General features: G+C 40.2%; 1 protein-coding gene across 4 annotated transcripts in view; it reads left to right on the top strand.

The window, feature by feature from the left end:
* Nucleotides 1-18,825, top strand: part of FIGN (fidgetin, microtubule severing factor) — a 342,028-nt gene that overhangs the window by 217,203 nt on the left and 106,000 nt on the right. The window contains exons 1-6 of one of the 4 annotated variants that reach the window (XM_051787264.1): nucleotides 285-339; nucleotides 1,039-1,154; nucleotides 1,891-5,614; nucleotides 16,486-16,536; nucleotides 16,862-16,997; nucleotides 18,216-18,306. The gene's annotated coding sequence lies outside the window, so the exon portion shown is untranslated. Of the gene's footprint in view, nucleotides 1-272; nucleotides 5,615-16,485; nucleotides 16,537-16,861; nucleotides 16,998-17,970; nucleotides 18,307-18,825 lie in introns of those variants that run through there. The other 3 variants (XM_051787262.1, XM_051787263.1, XM_051787265.1) reach the window with 3 other exon arrangements.

Here is an 18,825-nt window from a genome sequence, read left to right as displayed (position 1 = left end):
CAAAGGCAATGGGGATTTGATGGACCTGGCAGACTTAATTCCCAAGCCAAATTCCTCTTACAGACAAAACCCTGCTGGCTAAGCCATTCTTTCATATTCAACGAGTTCCAACATAGCCTCTGATCCAAAGCTGGCAGTTTGACACAGGAAGAGAAGTGATTTCTCAGGTGAATATATTGCAAACCATGTCTCCTCTCTAAACCTCTAGATTTTTTTCTCATTTGCTGAGCAAGAGGAGTAACATCAGTCTCTGTGGTATCTTCTCTGTGCAGGGGAGCAATGACTCATCATTATCTTTTGAGTTTTCACAGAAGAGAAGGAATTGGAGAAGCTCAAGAGGTAGTCTCTGTTGCTGGTAACTACAGATATCTCAACAAAATATAGGGTTTGGATGTCTCTAAGGATAGTGGTTAATCAAAAATAATCTGCATTTTTTAATTTCCCTTTTGATCCGTAGCTCGGTTGGTGCATACCATGGCTTGTCGCAAGACTTAGTCTGACAGAAATGTAAAGCCTTAAGTTGTTGGAGTGTCTTGCCATGTTTTTTTGGTGAATTTTTGGGGAAAAAAAAGTTGGTTTATTAGTTCACAGCTATCAAGGAAGTCATCACATACATCTATTTTTGTTTCTCAGCTCATTGTTTATTTGTACTGACAGAGAGATTTTATATCCAGCAGTAGCCATGTGCCTCATCAGCTTTTCTAAGGCTGTGTTGGTGCCTCACTGATTTTAAACTAATAACTGATGCTATGGAATGTTGTCTTGACAGAGCAGTTGAAATTCAGGCAAACTGCATTTGCCCTGTGAGATACTGTAAGTTTCTGTAAGAAAGTGTAGCTTTGAGATTCCATCTGAGCAATCTGATTTGAAATTCCTCACATCAGGCACAAACCAATTCAGCTTTCAACTGAGTAGATGCAAGTGGGATACATGAAGTTGTCGATTTTCACAAACTGTACTGCCACTGAGATTTTTCAGACATTAACACAGAGCCATGATCTAGCTTTGACATACAACTTGCCTTTGGATGGATTCTAGGCATTCTCCAGCAACTTATGACCTGTCCCATCCACACGTGGGGCTCCAGCACAGGGCACATGGACTCCTGCAGTGAGAAGATCCATGGGTCCATCCCTTCTCTACACTCCGCATCGGTCAGTGTTTTAACAAGTTCCAAATATGGCTTAGTAATTCCTCATTATCACACTGTACATTTTCAATGTCTTTCTCAACTTGGACTTTCCCTCTAATGTCTTTCTTTGTAGTTTGTTCTCTTAGCTGTGTTCATGGCTATACACTTTGTGTAAATCCACAGTGATATTGCTTTTGCTTTCTCCTTTTCATCAGCCATAAGAGAATATTTTCTAGTGCTTTCAGAAGATTTCCTCACAGCTTTCTTCCCTTCCTCATTTAGTAAAATTAAGGCTGAATTCCCTTAACCTATTCTAGTCTTCCTAAAGCAGCTTTCCTGTCCCTCTATATTGTGTCTGATTGATCATCACAGCTTGTATTTCTCAAAAAGTAATTTCAAGTTCAAATGATGAAATTATGATTAGATGAGTTCCAGGGAAATGGTGATACTGAATCTGTGTTTGTCCACCATGTATTTATCAGAACAAAGTCAGTCACAGTTTTTTAAATGCCATTTGGTGCTTCCTGGGTTTATACTTGAAGTTGTTTTGTGTGTATGTAGACATACTTAATAAAAGCAGAGGTTTTAAACTAAAAACAAATGGAAACAAAAATATGCCACAAAATGGCAACTAAGAGAATGGACAACTTCTCAAGCCCTTATGCCTGTAGTTTTCTGTCCTAATCATGATTTTCCCAACAAGGTCCAAACGAAGAATCATCTTAAATTTTAATGAAGAGAAATGTTGTTCTTCCTAGGATTTAATGTTCTTTTATACCTGGTATCTGAGCTAAGTAGCCAAAGTTCATGGGCTTCAGCTACTCCCGTGCAAGTTTCTCAAGAGATTACCTGCAGTTGATCTACAGAGGTAGGTACTCTTGGCTCTAGTTTCTGTGGGTGGCCTGTGGTTTACTACAGTGATATCTTGCACTCGATACACTCCATACACTTTCTTGCAAATTGGTAGGTACAAAACTTACGCAAAGAACATGTATGACCACAGAACCTTGTACTTGATGTTATGCAGTTATGATCTCTGCCACACAACCTGTATACCTCTTCTGGAGTGCTGTTTCACTAACAGTGACTCCACAGTAAAATTATGCTTTTCTTGGTCAATGCTGTATGCAGTGTTCTTAGGCTGAAAATATGAAAGATGGTATAGTGAATGGCAACTGAGACTAATAATGTGGATCACTAAGGCATTTTGAAGCACATGCAGGGCATAATTAATTACTCTTACACTTTTTGATAGCATCTGTTTAATGTGTCATAGAAACAAGTTACTTGCTCATAAAGAGCAACTCATGAGTTACTAAAATCTAGTTTTGTCTCACAAGCACATGTCAGATACCATAAAACTCAAAGTCAACATGGCACAACTGAATTGGGCACTTTTACATCTCTTTTCTTGTTGTTATTATTTCCTGAGGGAACACTCGGTGGTAAAAAGACAACTAATATGTCAAATGAAACAGTAAATTGATTTGTCATGTCAAGCTCATTTAAACCAACTTTTCTACTACAACATTCATGCAATTTTGTTCAGGTTTTTATACTTAAATCATAATAATGCCAAATTTACAGAGGTATTGTTGATCTGTGCATCAGGCTACATACACATTGCGGCTTAGTTCCCTGTTCTGTGAAATTCAACACAAGCAAAGTTCAACCCTAAGAATTTTCTTCAAATCTTTTCAAAAAACTAAAAAGTCAAGAGTCTTTGGAAAGTCCATAGAAGTGGATACTTACGTGATACAAAGTATTATCCATCAGGTTTTGTCAAGTCACAGCACGTTAGTTGGTTGTGAAATCTAAGCATATAATTTGAGCAAACATTAAAATTTTCTGCATGTACACATTCCCTCCCCCTGACCACACACAAACTATTGGAAAAAATGTATGTGTTACATTTCAAAGCAGAAAGTTGTATATATTTCCTGATTTTGCCCATAGTTGCATCCTAATACAAATATCTATTTTGACTTCATACCCCCAAGCAAATGCATTTAACTGCAGTGCACTGGCTGGGAGCTCTGTTTCACGTTCTGTACTAGGATATAAGATTTTTAAGAATATACAAAGTGTTCACTTGTGGATTCGATCATGGCAGTGTGCCTGGGAGCAGCATTGCAGCCTCTCCAGAGCAAACTTAAATGATTTAGTGTAAAATTTAGACTATAGCACAAATGAAAACTAGGAGAAAAATGTCAATAAAATTGCAAGGGAGAAGTAAAGACCCTTACAGCACTTTGAAACATTAGCAATTTTATTCAGAAGAAATTGCAGTATATGCACACTTCCACAGCATGAAAGGTCATGAATCTGCCTTCCACACTCAGTTGAGCTATTATATTAAATAAGAAAATTCACCCTGGCTGCAGTCATACTTGTGTACATCCCTGTATGCTTCCCAAGGGAATATTGGCAGAGTGGATGTCTGTAATATATTCTCCCTCACCCATGTACCCTTGCTAATCACAGCCCTTATATGCCAAGAAAACAGACAAACAAACAAAGTTGTATTCTTACATAACATCAGGAGTATTTTGAGAACACCAAAAGTAATGCCAAACTGAGCTGAAGTTGCAATTACATGCGCCCTTCAACCAGGATGCATATTTATGGGAACTAATACCTGGAGAGGTATCTGAGCCCCGATACTCAAACTCAGTGCACGTACTAGTTCTCTGGCACTCCTACACTGATGCCCATCTGCTGGAGTGGCATTGTGCCACTCGCAAGGTAATAACACAATTTCAACCAAAGATAGTTGCCAAGCACAAACAGGTTTGTAAGCTGAGCCTTCAAAACACCATGGTGTGAAAGATCTTTCCTTGTAAGGTCCTTTTGGGAAAACACCCACCATGTTATGCCTATATGCATGTGTTTAGGTACTCTTTTGACACCAAGTATAGGATACACACTGTGGAATGCTATTGTTATCCCTAAACAGGCAGCATTTTTTCTAGGCAGTTACTGAGACTGAAGAGAAGCCATAGAATCTCAGCAGCAATTAAGACGACAGTAATAATAATAATACAGAAATAATAATTAGTGGGTGAAGAGTTACCTCTAATGGGATGCAGCATTACAACAACTGCATTGCTAGCTGCACTTGAATACAGAGAAAGTTACATTGCACTCTAAGCAGTTAAAAATCTGATATTCATTACCCATTCTCAGCTGATCTTGTATCTATTGAATTTTGACTGTAACATATCTTAAATGGTAATAAGGGAAAATTCTGTAATTTCTGGCCAAAGTTACAGTCAGGCTGAGGTTGGAAGGCACCTCTGGAGTTCCTCTAGTCCAATTCTTTTGTCGGAGGCTGGTCATCTGGAGCCAGTTTTTAAAGGCCATATCAAGCTGAGTTTTGAGTATCTTCAAGGATGAAAATTCCACAGCCTCTGTGCATCTTGCTTCAGTGTTTGACTACCCTTGCAGTAAAAAAGTGAGTTTTCATGTTTAAATGAAATTTCCTGTATTTCAGTTTGTGTCCATTGCCTCTTATCCTTCCACCAGATACCATTGGCTCCATTCTGGTTTTGCTCCCTCTTAAGGTGCTTATACACACCTATAATGAGCATTTTTCTCTCAGCCTCACCATAAAGATGCTCCAGTACCCTAATCACCTTCTCGGCCCATTATCCGCATCTTTCTTGTACTGGGAAGACCAGGAATTGACCCAGCACACAAGACGTTTCTCACCAGGGCTGCATAGAGAAGGATCACCTCTTTCTTCCACACTGCAGCATAGGATACCATTGCTGTTCTTTGCCATGAGGGTACATTGCTGGCTCATGTTCGATTTGTTGTTCACCAGGGCCCCTAAGTCCTTTTTTTGCTGAGCTGCTTTCCAGCTGGTTGGCCCCTAGCAGTTACCAGTGCATGGAATTGTACCTCCCCAGATGCAGGACTTCACATTTCTCTTTGCTGAACTTCATGGGGTTCCTGTTGGTCCATTTCCCCAGCCTGCTGAGGTCCTGCTGAATGGCAGCCCAACCATCTGGCATATCGGCAACTCCTCCTAGTTTTTCATCTTCTGCAAACTTGCTGAGGGTGTTGCTCTTCTGTCATCCGCTTAGACAGTCACTTCATCATAGAGTGCTATCAAGTTTGTGTGGCATGATATCTGCCTTGCAAATACATTCTGTTCACTCTAAATCACCTTCTTCTACTTAATGTGACTGGAAATGGCTTCTGGAATTGTATGCAACAACATTTTCCCAGGGACCGAGGTGAGGCTGACTGCTCTGTAGTTCCCCAAATCCTTCTTCTTGAAGATATGTGACTTTTGCTTTCTTCTAATCCTCAGGAACCGCCCTTGATCACCATGACCTCACTGATATAATTGAGATTGGCCTCACAGTGATATCAGCCAGCTCCTTTGGCACTCATGTGGGCATTCCATCAGGTCCTATGGTATTATATACGTCCAATTTGTTTAATGTTCCCTAACATCATCCTTTGCTATACAGAGTAAGTAATTTTTCCAGATGTTCTCACTGGTTCTTACCTGGGGGAAGCATATTTGACTGAGTTATATCACAGACCATCATTAAGTTTGGAGCTTGCAGTGGGTGGTTCGACTTACTGGAAATATGATGGATTATGAAATAGCTAAATATTACAATTCAAAAATACTATCAAGCCCAAGATTATGAGAGAGACTTCATTCTCACCTCTAGTTTTAGGGTGTAGCTTTTTTTCTCAGAATTTAATTTGAAATACAATCCAGCATGTATCTTTTAAATCATGTCAGGCATTGGAATGGCCTGGGAAGTGAATGAGTTGCCATTCCTGGAGGTACTTGAAAGACATGTAGACGTGGCACTTTGGGACATGGTTTAGTGGTGGACTTGGCAGTGCTGGGTTAATGGCTGGACTTGATGATCTTAGACATCTTTTCCAACCTAAACAATTCTACAATTCTATATTACATTGCCATACTCACTATTTTAGATTATAAAAAATTATTACAAATCTTAGGAAGATTGTATAAAGTATGTATAATATTATAAATATAAACATGTCAAATATTATCTAGCTAGGTGATTTTTAGATACAGTGACACAGTCCTTCATGCATATGCTCATGTGGTTAATTGTTCCTCCTGTAAAGTTAAAGGTTACTGGTAAAAATCAAGAAAAAAAAAGAGAAGCAGAAGCTGGATTCTCTCTAGTGCAGAATGTATAACAACTGCTAAAGACAATGACATGTAGGGAGTTCCATTTTTTTCAGGATCAAGTCCTGTATGCCACAATCTGATCTTTCTCAGTCATGCTTATCACTCACGGTTGTAATATTCTTTTATCCCATACAAACTTCAGACTTTCAAAACAAACTCAGTGAGGCACAGAAGGCTACAATGAAATGAGCTGTGCTATTCGTAAAATTATGGGTCAAGAGAATGAACATTCTTGTCTACTCATTTGGGAGCTACCCCAGTCATTTCAAGTTTGTGAATATTATCCTATCAGTAAGTCTTCTCCAAAGCTACATTTTTGCAAGCTGACACTGGACTTAAAAATTTCTATTTTGCCTACTTTAAGTGAAAATTAAAGACAAAAATGTGTTTAAACCTTGGTAGCCATGGAATATGAGAGGATGTTGTAAATTTATATTTGTGTATGCATGTCCCTCAGTAAAATGCAAACCACAGACCATTTAGTAACTTACATCCTTGACTTTTTGCTTAATAAAAACATTTATGTTTTGAGAAAAGACACAGGATATGCATATCTTCCTTGCAAAACCTTTAATGAACTCTTTAACCTTCAGGGTTCTTTCAGTACAGACAAGCAAAAGCAAATTTCAAGACTTTTCTACAGTTTTGGTCTAGAAAACATTGTTTGGTCATGGCTCCATCACAAAAAAAACTAGAACAAAGCCCCACACAGGCTAAAAGAAGCAAACCTTGAGGAAAGGGAAGAGAGTTAAAGAGGCCTGAACTAAAGATTGAGCAGAGCTTAAGAGCATGAGCCACTCACCATATGCAATAACTGGCTCTCCAGAGCTGGAGAAGGTGAGACCTATGCATTCTTTGTGGAGAACTGGATATAAACCCTTGATCCAGTGACTAAGAAAGCAAGCTATTGAACACATTTCTGATACTGGCAACTTCAGATCATTGGAAAGCAAGGGAAAAAATTATTTTCAAATAAGTAGTACAGAAAGAATGGGTTTTGTCACACTTCTTGGATCTGTAGATTTGGTCTAACCCAGATGACGACAGCACACATTCCCTTGTCTAACTTGATTAAAAAGGTATTATTTGTATATTCTGCAGCCTATCTAGAAGAAAAATTAGAAAGAGGGTTGTCAAGAATTCTGATTAATTCAAACTATCGTGTCAAATCATTAAACAGTGGCCAGTTTGGCAAGGGTCCAAAACAAGGAATTCTGTGAAGTTCTTACTAGTGCTTAAAATGGAAGAAAGGCATTAACAGAGAGAGGAAATTAGTCCGGGATAAAAGGAAGGGGGGGTGGTGATGGAAAGGTTAAAAGAAAGGGAAAAATGTGATGGAAAATTATTTTGTTTAAAAGCTGGCATTTGGTATTTTCAAAGGGCAAAATGTATTTTTTGTTTTATGACAAATGAATGTAAAAATGTGCATGCCTTGTGGCCTAGAGGACGAAACAGTAGGATCAATGTTCTTTTTGTACTCTATGAAGCTTGAGATTAAAGTCCCCACTGATAAACTGAACATTCTTTAAAAGTGACCAGAAGCAAACAGTGTCTGTTTGCTGCTACTTTATTAGAAAGATACCACTGAGAATAGCTAAGAATACTATTTGATCTTAAACAGGTTGACCAAATTATTGCACTTGGCTCCAGTACATGAGATGCTTTCTGCAAATTATTGTTTCTGGTTATAAACCTTTATAATATCTCAGAATGAATTATGTATGTATTTCATGTTTTCTTTTCTTTTATCAGCCTTGATGTTCTCATTTCAAGTTTCACCCTAGCCTCCTAATAATGCAATATTGAGGCCATTCAGACACTAATTATGCCTCCATGGCTTTCTTGAAATGACTAAATCAGCATCAGTTCTATAATTATCATTAGTAAGTTTGTATCTGTGCCTCATATCACATGAAAAGCACAACTTTAAATGATTTATGAATATATGCATCTGTAACATTGAATGTGCACTTTCTAATACAATACATACAAGAGGCATAGAGATACTTCAGACATATACACACCTGTTTTATGTTCTTATCTTCACTGAACTCTTCTGTGTATCTTACACAAACACAGTCTGACTACACAAAAACTAATACAATATTGTTTTCTTGATAGATGTATGTGTGATATACTGTCAAAATGTATATATTTAAGCACCCTTATTATTTAAATATATAAGCAAGTGTTCATCAAGACTAGCATTTAGACTTGATGATTTCCTAATATTCTTTACGTTTATGTAAAAGTCTAGCAAGAATGGCAGGATGGAAAAAAGTATACAAATGCAATTCTTCTATATTTTCATTGTTTCTCCCTTTGAATTATTGATGTTGCCCGTAGTCATTTGTCAAGAAAACAAATCAAGATACATATACTATAGTGTTGCACTTCTTATGTTTGTAAACTGTTTGTGCTGCATAATGCTTATATTTCAAGCAAAAGCAAAAAAAAAAAAGCACAATAATATAAAATAAATAATATTCCTAAATTTTTAATATTAAAGTCATGAAGAATAATGAATGTACAACTTAAAAATAGTACATAAAGAGAGCTTGTAGACAGTTTTGAGTCAACTAAACCCTACAGAATCACCTGTACAATTGGAAGCTGAGAAACATAAATAGACCTACACAAGACAGCAACTTGTAAGGTGGTATAGAACTTCACAGCCCAGTTTGGTGTCTGATAACAACTGATTTCTGAATTTCTCTCCTCCCTCCTTTCCTCTCTCCCAATACAGACTCTTTGTTTTGTGTGAAAAGTTGTGCTGATCACTGGTATTTTATGACCTACATTATTACCCTCTAGGTAGCAGAATGATAGTGCCAAACTAATTATTGCATTGTCTAATTTTAAATCCAGGTCTAGCGAGATTAACAACTTGCACATTAATTCTGAGCATCAACAGTGCACCTACCATAATGTAGTTTTAAATGAAAGAAGCCTGCTCTGAAAACTTTTAAATACTTCCGTCTGGATCATCAGCTAATGTAAATTACTACAACACCATTGACTTCAATGGAATTATGCTAGTCTTCCCAACTGGATGATTTGGCCTTTTCTTTTTTTATTCAGGAAATGTTTCTGGTTTGAGCCATGAGAATGTCAGAGGGGAAAACACTGATTTCACTCATAAATGTAAGATCTCATCTACGTAAGCCCAAAACGTGTCTGTTAAACTCTGTGGATTAATTCCAGATTTTCATCCCTGTAAATGAGATCAGAATTGGCTTGGAATGTGCTTTTGGTTCCTTGACATCCCCCTCCCCCAATACAAACACTCTCAGTATAGACAAGGATTTTTCAGTTCTTCCTAATTAAAATTTAAAAGAAAAAAAAAAAGATAGAAAAAGAAGGACATTCACAGTCATGGAAAGTGTGAAAACTGCTTTGTAGATAGGTAGAAAATCAGACTTGGCAGTGTGTCCTTACTTGCTGTTTCACCCTGCTAATTTTTGTGAAGAAACTTATGTGTTGAAAAAACATAGAAGCTCCCTATATCTGAATACTGTCAACAGTCAGGCAGATTTGGACCTAAATGTAGTTTCTAATTCTAAAAAAAAAAATATGAATTTCATGTATTGAAAAGAGAAACAGTCCTGGAGAAGTGCTGAACCATGTCAGTTTAGCCAGAAAATTAAATAACTGTGTAGTACAGTGGGTAAAATTTTAATTTCAGATTGAAAAGCTGAGACTGAATTGAAAAGATTCTTAATATATTTTACTATCCTTTCAGGTGCATGGAAAGAAGAAATGTCATCAACAATCCCCCTCCCAATGTATTTGGCATAATAACTGGCAGAAAACATTTAATAAAAACATTTAGTTTGGAATATTATATCCCAAGAATCAGAATCCTAGATACATAGGTTGTGGTGCTAATGGCAGCCTGTGCGTGGTTGCTGAAGGGCTTTGTTGACCCTCATCATAATATTCTGTGCTACTTTGACTCATGTTTAATTCTGATTAAGTTGTGCAATTGTATCAATTTAAGGTCAAGGTCTTGAATAAATTCTTTTGTGAGAACTATTTAAAATTAAAAAGACCCACGTGTCTAATGGTCTTATGAGAATAGAATTACAAATGATGATCTTTAAAATAAATTGTAATTTTATGGATACTTATTAAGAGAATTTATTGTATTGGCAATTTGCTATATTGTAAGTGCTGCCAGTTTAGAGACTTGTAACAGAAGAAAAGAATGCAGCAGCTACTTATTATTTTTCTCCTTGCCTTTGGTACTGATGAGTTGAAGTAGGGAGAAGGTTTGTACAGGATATTTAAGGTTTGTGATCTCTTACTGTGCAGTAAGGATGACCTGCAAGTTGCCATGTTCTGGCCCTGATCCAGCAAAGCACTTAAGTGTGTGCTTAACTTTGAGCATTCAAGTTCCATTTACTGTAATGTGATTACTCATGTGCACAAAATTAAGCACATACTTAAGTGCCTTGTTGATTGCAGTCAGTGCTGTGCATTTAGCAAATTTGAACTTCCTAAGGAAGTTAGAAGAAAGTACAAGTTAGCAAGATTTATTTGTTACACTACAGGCAGGGGAGAAGGATGCTCTCTCATAGCACCAAATCCAACCGTATTAATTTACTTTGTAAACAGCTTTGTCTCCTGAGACAATATATTTCTTGCAATGGAAGAATATCATATGTAGGACAGCTGTATTGCTCAGATCATCTGAATAGAGATATTTGAAATCTGAATAGTTTTTTCTTTTTCTTCTTCAAAAATGTCTTGTCTGAAATGCTGGTTGGAAAGGTGTTTTATTTTGGATGTTTGATTAAGTCTTATAAACATGACTTTCTTAAAGATGATTCCCTAGCAAAAATTAAAAAATATTTCACTTTTTGAAAAGCTCTAGAGAATGAAAAGCTTTAGAGATGCATAGATAGATTGATAAAGTTATTTCAAGACTAAAATACACCCACATCAATGCTAGAGGCAATTTTGAAAACAATAATAAATTATTATATAAACTATATTATTATATGTCACAAACATTGTTTTAATTTTACTATAAAAATAATTTTATCCTGTGAAGATCAATAACATGGTGTAGGAGTGTTACGTAGAGAAAGATATTCATCTAAGAGTAAGGGAACTTTTACACATTAGAAAGAAAAAGTGAGTAATAGTTTGTTTCTAAAGCAATAGCAAATAAAACCCTGTGGGTATTTTATCAGACATACAGATCCTATAGCAAGTATTTTATTAGGGAAATTTCTTCATGTGCATATTTTGAGCAAGTCCAGTGCTAAATGTTTGTCTTTCCTTTGATTCCAAAGTTGATTCCATTCATTTGTAAGGTAAATGAGTGACTTTTTAATGTACATTTGGACATGAGATACAAAGCATTTTTGATATTAAGTGTTTGGAAAAAGCACTTGGGAAAAAATTGCAGTTTAGTAAGCATACAACTGTTTGATTTTCACTATTTCACTCCCCCTCCAAAATAAAGTGTTGTTTGTTGTTTTGTGTTTTGTTTTTTTTTCTTTCTAGGCACTGTCTAAATTAAGTCATTAAGTACTAAGCATTATGTAAAATATGTTCTGTTATTGGTAATCATTAATTGTAGGCTCTTACAAGGGGATACTTTGAGTCAAAGTTTCATTGTAAGAACCTTTTTCCAGTTGCTTGTTAGTTTGTCAAACATAAGTGGTTAGGCAGCAATTTTCATGCCAAATATCTGCCTTGGGCTATTTTTGCAAAACTTTCAGCAAATATGGTCAGCTGTTTCTCAGAATGCACTGAGGGAAAATCTGGTTTGCTCAGGTTAAGAAATTTTCGAAATATTTTGTTGATTACTTGCTTGTAGTGGGACAGTGTTTGGGAAGGAATATTCCTCTTTCACCAGTCTATGAAAGTCTTCCTCAGTCTGGAGAAATCTGAGCCTCTGTAAAATGGTTTGCATATTTCATTTACTAGCTTCTTCAAAGATTCTGTCTGCAGTGGTTGTATTCTTTCCTGGGGCTTGCAGATCTGAGCAGGACTTGCTCTCAGTTTTCTCTTTTCAATTGCCAGTGGTGCTAAATACAAAGAGAATAAAAGTGTCCATCAGATGTTCTCAGTCTTCTTCCTGCAAATCACGGAAAAACATGGAATAAGAAGCAGCTTGATCAGAATTTAGAAAAGGGCGACCATCAAGGAGAGGGGGCGAAAAATCCAAGAAAAGAAAATGTGTCCAGGCACAGCAGGAAGGTACAAGTCAGAGGTCATAAAACGTGATGATAGTTTAGGACAAGGACTTATGAGTGAGACTGGTACTAGACAGAGGTGAGAATGGGAAGGATTGTGATTGAGATGTGGAATCAGGGAGAAAGATGTTGGCACCAAGGCAATCATAGTACTTGTAAGGCAAAGAAGGTGTTAGAGATAGCAAAAAGAGAAACCATGTTTCTAGCTGTTATTCCTGTGTCTTGGTCTTGCTGGACTGTCTTTGTATCCTTCTGGCCTCATGTGGGCTGTTTTAAGTGAGGAGAAAAAGTTATTAATGTATTTGGTAAGGCAAATGACAGGAATCAGTGTAGTTCTTACCCAGTTAATGAACAACGTTGTGAAAAATAAAAGAAGACTGAGAACAAAAACCCTAAAAACATTCAATTCCTTCCTACAGTTCCCCAAGAGGGACTTTCTGTACTAAAGTTTGCTTGAGAAATATGTAGAAATTGCATTAAATTGCATTTGTGACCAAAGGAAAAAAATATTAAGCACTCAAAATTCAAAAAATGCCAGAAGGCACATGTCTTGTCAGATGTTTATGTGACAAACCTCTATATGTTGTTCTGTTATACAGGGCACTTGCTAAATGAATATTTTTGTTGGATATTGTGAACAACTTCTCCTCTAGGACTAAAATGGAAAATAGAAGTGACTTCAGAGGACCAATAGTTTTATGATGCCAAAGCACCAAGTATTCAGCAAGATTGTAGAGAATGACCACTAAAGGGTTTGGCTAGAAATCTTGCTGAAATTAAGGCAATGCAGTCCTCATTCCACGGAAGTGGAAATGTACGAAGAAGAGAACAAAAATATTGGAAACACTATGTCTTTAACACCCCAGGATCTAACCCAAAGTAGTTACAAGTTATAAAAGTTATCAGTTTTTACACTGGCACAACAAAGATGCAAGAAGTGCCTCTGTGGACAGATGTTCTTTTTATAATTTTTTTCTTTCTGACACAGTCAGGAATTACATTAAATATGGCCTGTGGTCATAGATTCATAGAATGGTCATAGAATGGTTTGGGTTGGAAGGGACCTCAAAGTTTGTCTAGTTCCAATGTAACATCTGTCTGCCATGGAAAGGGACACCTTCCACTAGACCAGGTTGCTCAAAGCCCCATCAAACCTGGCCTTGAAGTCCTCCAGGGATGTGGCATCCACAGCTTCTCTAGGCAATCCATTCCAGTGTCTCTCTATTTTTTCACAGTAAAAAAATTCTTTCTAATATCTAATCTAAGCATACCCTCTTTTAGCTTAAGAGATCAAATGATGTTTTATTATATGAGGTACTTCCAGTACCTAAGCCAGCATGGTGTGTACTAAGGAGTCCAGGAAGAAACTATGTGTTCTTGGTTTAGTCACTGACCTCAGGCTTGGATGCTTTTTAAGTGAAACTGTGCAGAATAGTGGTATGGCTAGAAGGGAGGACTTCATCCCTTACGATCTCCAGGGAAGAACCTTGAAGCAACATTTAACAATATTTTGAATGAACTACTCCTTTGTGTTGGACCATTGTTCCATTGTTTGGTACGAGGTTTGTTTAGGACATTCATTCAACTAAATGTTAGTTGCCTGTATGCAAGAAAGAGGTAATTACTTCTGGTCTATATTTATAAATACTTTAGGGCCCACACAAGTGTTGTTGCCTCCTGGAATCTCAGCTCCAGCAAACTGAAGCAGCCATTGCACTCATGCTGACACATAAGAAGGTGACACATAAAAGGCAGCGAGTCCTTAGTTATAGAGAATGAGGTTCCTCTGATGACCGTTCGAATCAGACAGAGAAGAGACCCAGGAAGGTCTGTCATGCCACACACATTCTGGAAATGTCACAACATGTGGGATCCGGAGCCACCTCAGTGCTCAGTAGGGATCCATGTGGTATAAACATCTGATTTGAGTTGCCTGAGTTCTTAAACAGATTGTGCTCCTCACAAAGGAATAAAATAGTCCATGCATTTACCAGTGACCACAACTCCAAAAAAGAGCACTTGTAGCATGTTTATTGCAGCACATCCTAGTAGGTAATGATACCTGTGGTTGCCTCACATGAGGTCTGAGAGTGGGAGACTGGAGGGATTCTGCAGCACAGAGGGAGGGAGACAGGCAAGAGGCCCTGCCCTGGAGGTCTACACTGCCAGCACACAAGGGGAACACAGGTGCTGACAAATTGTTGGCATTAGAAAAACTCTAACATTGTCTGCCGTTTTGAAAACTTGCTCTCATTTACAAATGAAATCCATATAATTAATGTAAAGTCACTAAAGAATATTTCATAGTGCACTGTTGTTTTTATTATCTCTTAAAAACCTTTACTAGACACACCCAATAGAAACTACAAAGTCCACATGCATCACATCAACATCTCATAGTAGCGTAGTTATATGTTCTTGTTCTTTGTTTTCTGTGATTTTTGTTTTGTTTTCACAATTCATTTGGTCTAAATGTTATTAATCTAGATTTGCAGAAAAGGTCTGTGAACCTTTCAAAGAGTCTGATCTGAGGTTGGAGTTTGTAACAAAACCTGAAACCAGGCAAGTTTCATGTGGTTTAGAATTTCATTGTGAACATTTCACCTAGATGTTGAAATAGGCTCAAAGTAACATTCCCAGTTTGAAAGTCTGTGAGAATTTCCCATTCAGAAGGACTGGTGGCATTTTAAACAAAGAGTGGAATTCATCCATATACAGATGAGTGGAACAAGGCCTTCACTTCAGCCTAATTCAGATCGCAAAATAAGAACTTAATATGGTACGTAAGTCTTATGTTGACCTTCTGCCCAGAGATGAATGTCAACCCAAACATATACTCCATGCCTACTGTTTCAACTCAGGCTGTTCTAATGGGGTAGGAGAAGCCGTAAGGAAAGAAATATATATGTATATAAAATTAAAATACTGTGGTTAATGCAATACAAAGATTGATAAATGTATTCTTTACTGGGCAGAAGGTTTCAAAAGCACTTGTGCTCATCTAGTAATGCCTTGTGGTAATTGCCAGCCATTGCTTTCCTACAGCTACAAATCACAGAGCTCTGTAACTGTGCAATAAGTCATCTTTCACTTGAGAGAAAAAGTGCATAGTGCCATGTTTTAGGAAACAAAAATGGAAAAAGAATCCAGATGTATAAAATAGCAAAGACAAAAAGAACCCTTTTTATGTTTAAAAATATGATTTTAGACCAAACTCATGATCTTGGGACCACGATGACTTACTTTCAGCACTTGGTGCTAGCAACTGTAGCAGAGGCAATATGCTATGTTGCAGATTTCAGCATCAAAGACTACTAAATGTAACATATAGTTGGGTCATATTAGTGAATATCAAAGGCTACTGACATGTTACCTGCATTTGGAGCAGTTGTCTGCTTGCTGAAGCAGCTGCTTATACCCACAAACTCTTGTAGAAGGGACAATGAGCAGCTCTCTGCACAGGCAATGGGCTGATCCAGGCTATGAGCCTGTTGCTTGTAGCCACCCGATGCTGAGGGCAGGGAAAAGGTGCCAGAAGAACATGGTGCAGACTGGACCATGTGGGTGGCGTGGTGGGGTGTCTCACCTACTGACTACTCTGGGCAGCTGCCTAAGCTATTTCTAGAGACTTCTGTTGCTATAGCTGTGTTGCAAGTTCTAAAAATAGCTCTCTATATCCCAAAATTCAGTTAAGCTGTGTTTTCCTGTATATGTTTTGTTTTACTTGGGACATACTGGGAAACCAATGCAGTTATGCCAGTGTAAGCTGTATCTGCTCTAAACCAGCTCCTTGCTTCAGGACACTTTTGTTATTCCACCAGCAGTGCTCTCCTTATGTAGCAGCGCTAGAGTTATCCCCAGCTGTCCAAGTGATCCAGGAACACCTTCCATATTCTTAATAAGCAGAAGTTTGTCTAGCTCTTTTGCTCTGTCTTTTTATTTCCAATCTCTAGGCACAGCTTTGTCACCTGGGGAAGCTCAGACCTCTCAAAAATCTACAGCAGGTAAAAATCATTTTGGATTAACTGAATCACTTCACGGACCACATCAATCATACAGGCCTTCCTGTCCTCTCTTTTCCTCTTCCATTACCTGGGTAGGATAGGGACTGGCTGACAGTTCACAGCAGCTTCTGCTGGCAACTAGTTCAGAGTTTTATTTAGGCCTACTATATTACTGAAAAGGAAAACAGCCAGGAAACCAGACTATTCCCACTCTTCCAGATGCTAATCCCCTGGGACTGGTCTCCCCTGCCTCCTCCAGAGCCTTAACTGCCTCTGTATTTTCCATTTTTACTAAGAAAATTTGATCAGTCTCTTCTATATCCAGGATGGACAAACCCTCTCAAGCCATCCTTAACTCCTCAGCAGGATGAGGAAGAGAGGAAGTGAAACCACTCCAGGAGGACTCTAAACCAAAACCCAGGAACGGCATCCGGACAGCGTGGCTTCTTCCCCGTTAAAAGGTAAAAATGCTCAGACAGACCCATCAGGTGTAAACCCAGGAACGTGGATCTGTCTCGCGGGAAGCTCTCACTCCCCGTTCCACAGCTGCGGTGATCGGGATGCGGGGGCGCAGCCGTGTGCGGGGATGGCCAGAGGAGAGTGGGGTGCCGGGGAGCACCCGGGCACGGGGCTTCGGCCGCGCCGGGGAGACTCGTTGGCGAGAGGCAGGGCCCGATTTGTGCTGCCTAGCCACTTTACGCGTTCCCCGCCAGCATGAGGAGGCTGTAAAGCCCGTCCAACGGCCCCCCCGGGGAATCCCTCTGATGCAAGGGGAGTCCCCGGCAGCTGTGGGCCGGGGTAGCTGAGCTGGCTCCCTGCCATCCCCCGCCAAGCCGGGCTGGGAAGTGCGGGGAGAGGGAGGTGTGGCTGCCGGGGCCCCTCAGCCATTGCCGGCTATCGGGAATGCCTCTCCGCGGCTGAGAGCAGCCGGGCTGCGGCGGGCAAGCGCCCGGGGCTCCCCGGGAGCAGCGCGGGGCCGGGAACGGCTGCGCGGCCCCGCCGCCGCCGCTCGGGCCGGGACGGCACTTCCACCCCGGCCATTTTCCTGGGGCCGGAGGCGGTGGCGACCGGCGAGCCCCGACGCCGCCCGCCCGCCCGCTCGGGGACGCGGCGCAGGAGCCGCCGGGCAAGGCAGCCGCGCAGGCCGAGCCGGGACGCCCCGCCGGCCCCAGGCGGGGGGGACGCGGGGCGGCCGCGGCAGAGCGGAGGCGGCCGCGGCCCGGGGGAATCTCTACGGGAGGGGGGAACCTCCGCGGCCGGTGCCTGCCCGCCTGCCCCGCGGGCGCGGACGCCGCTAGGCCCCGGCCCCGCACCGCCGCGCCCGAGGGGAGCCCCGCGCCGTCGCTGCCGCGGACGGAGCCCCTGGCCCGTCCCGCCGGGCCGGGTAGCGTGTGCGGGGCCGCAGCGCGGGCTCCCCGCCGCCCCCCGCGGGAAGCGGCGGCCCCGGCGCGCAGGACCGCGGAGCGCCCCCGCCCCCCGCGCCGCTCCCCCTTTGAAAACTGATCTTTGGCTCTTCGCGTGAAAGTGATTTGAATTTGGCTCGGCGGCGCTCTGCGCAGGCGTCCAGCTGCTGGCATGCTGGCTCCTTGCAAAGCAGCTGTTTTGGGTTTGAAATTCCAACATGGCAGAGGCTGCAGTCAGTCTTCCCTTCAAAAACTTGGAATGATTTCAAATCATAGGCACCTTCACTTAACCCGAGCCCCCATTCATCAGCAAACACATCGGATCGATGCTACTCTAACCTATCGGGTTCTTGTACCAAATCTCCAGGTAAGAGGATCTTTTTTTTTTTTCCCCCACTAGTCTTCCTACCATCGTTTTAAATTTTATTTCATCTTAAAGCTCTCCGAGACAGCCGCGTATTAATCGCCTGTTCGTGCCCTATATATTTTGCCTAATTTGCAGTCGTTTTCTGATACTAAACACTCCGGTCTGCTTGCCTGATCGTAGTCTGGAAAGTACAGATATACAATCGCGGTGCATGGTTTTTCCTCCTTGATCATTGCCAACAATAGTAGGCAGATTAAGAGTTCGCGATTGCAAGCTCCCTCCCCACCTCCTCCTCCTCCTAATTGGATTTATTTTTAAGTTGCTTTGAAAATAATAAACTGCAGGTAACGTGAGTCTGGACTTTGAGGCAACTAACTTCTGACCAAATAAGTGCAAATAAGAATCTCACAAAACAAAAGTTAGGTTTAAATTGTTGTGTCTTGGCTGAGGAGGGCACGAATATGTCAGAGAAGCTGTTGCAGTAAATGTAAGCACATCATCTTGGAGGGGGTACAGCGT

This window comes from Manacus candei, unplaced genomic scaffold, assembly GCF_025592945.1.
Source record: "Manacus candei isolate 608988 ecotype Guabito, Panama unplaced genomic scaffold, ASM2559294v1 h1tg000023l, whole genome shotgun sequence".
NCBI classification, from domain to species: domain Eukaryota; kingdom Metazoa; phylum Chordata; class Aves; order Passeriformes; family Pipridae; genus Manacus; species Manacus candei.
This window is presented reverse-complemented; position numbering and strand designations above follow the sequence as displayed.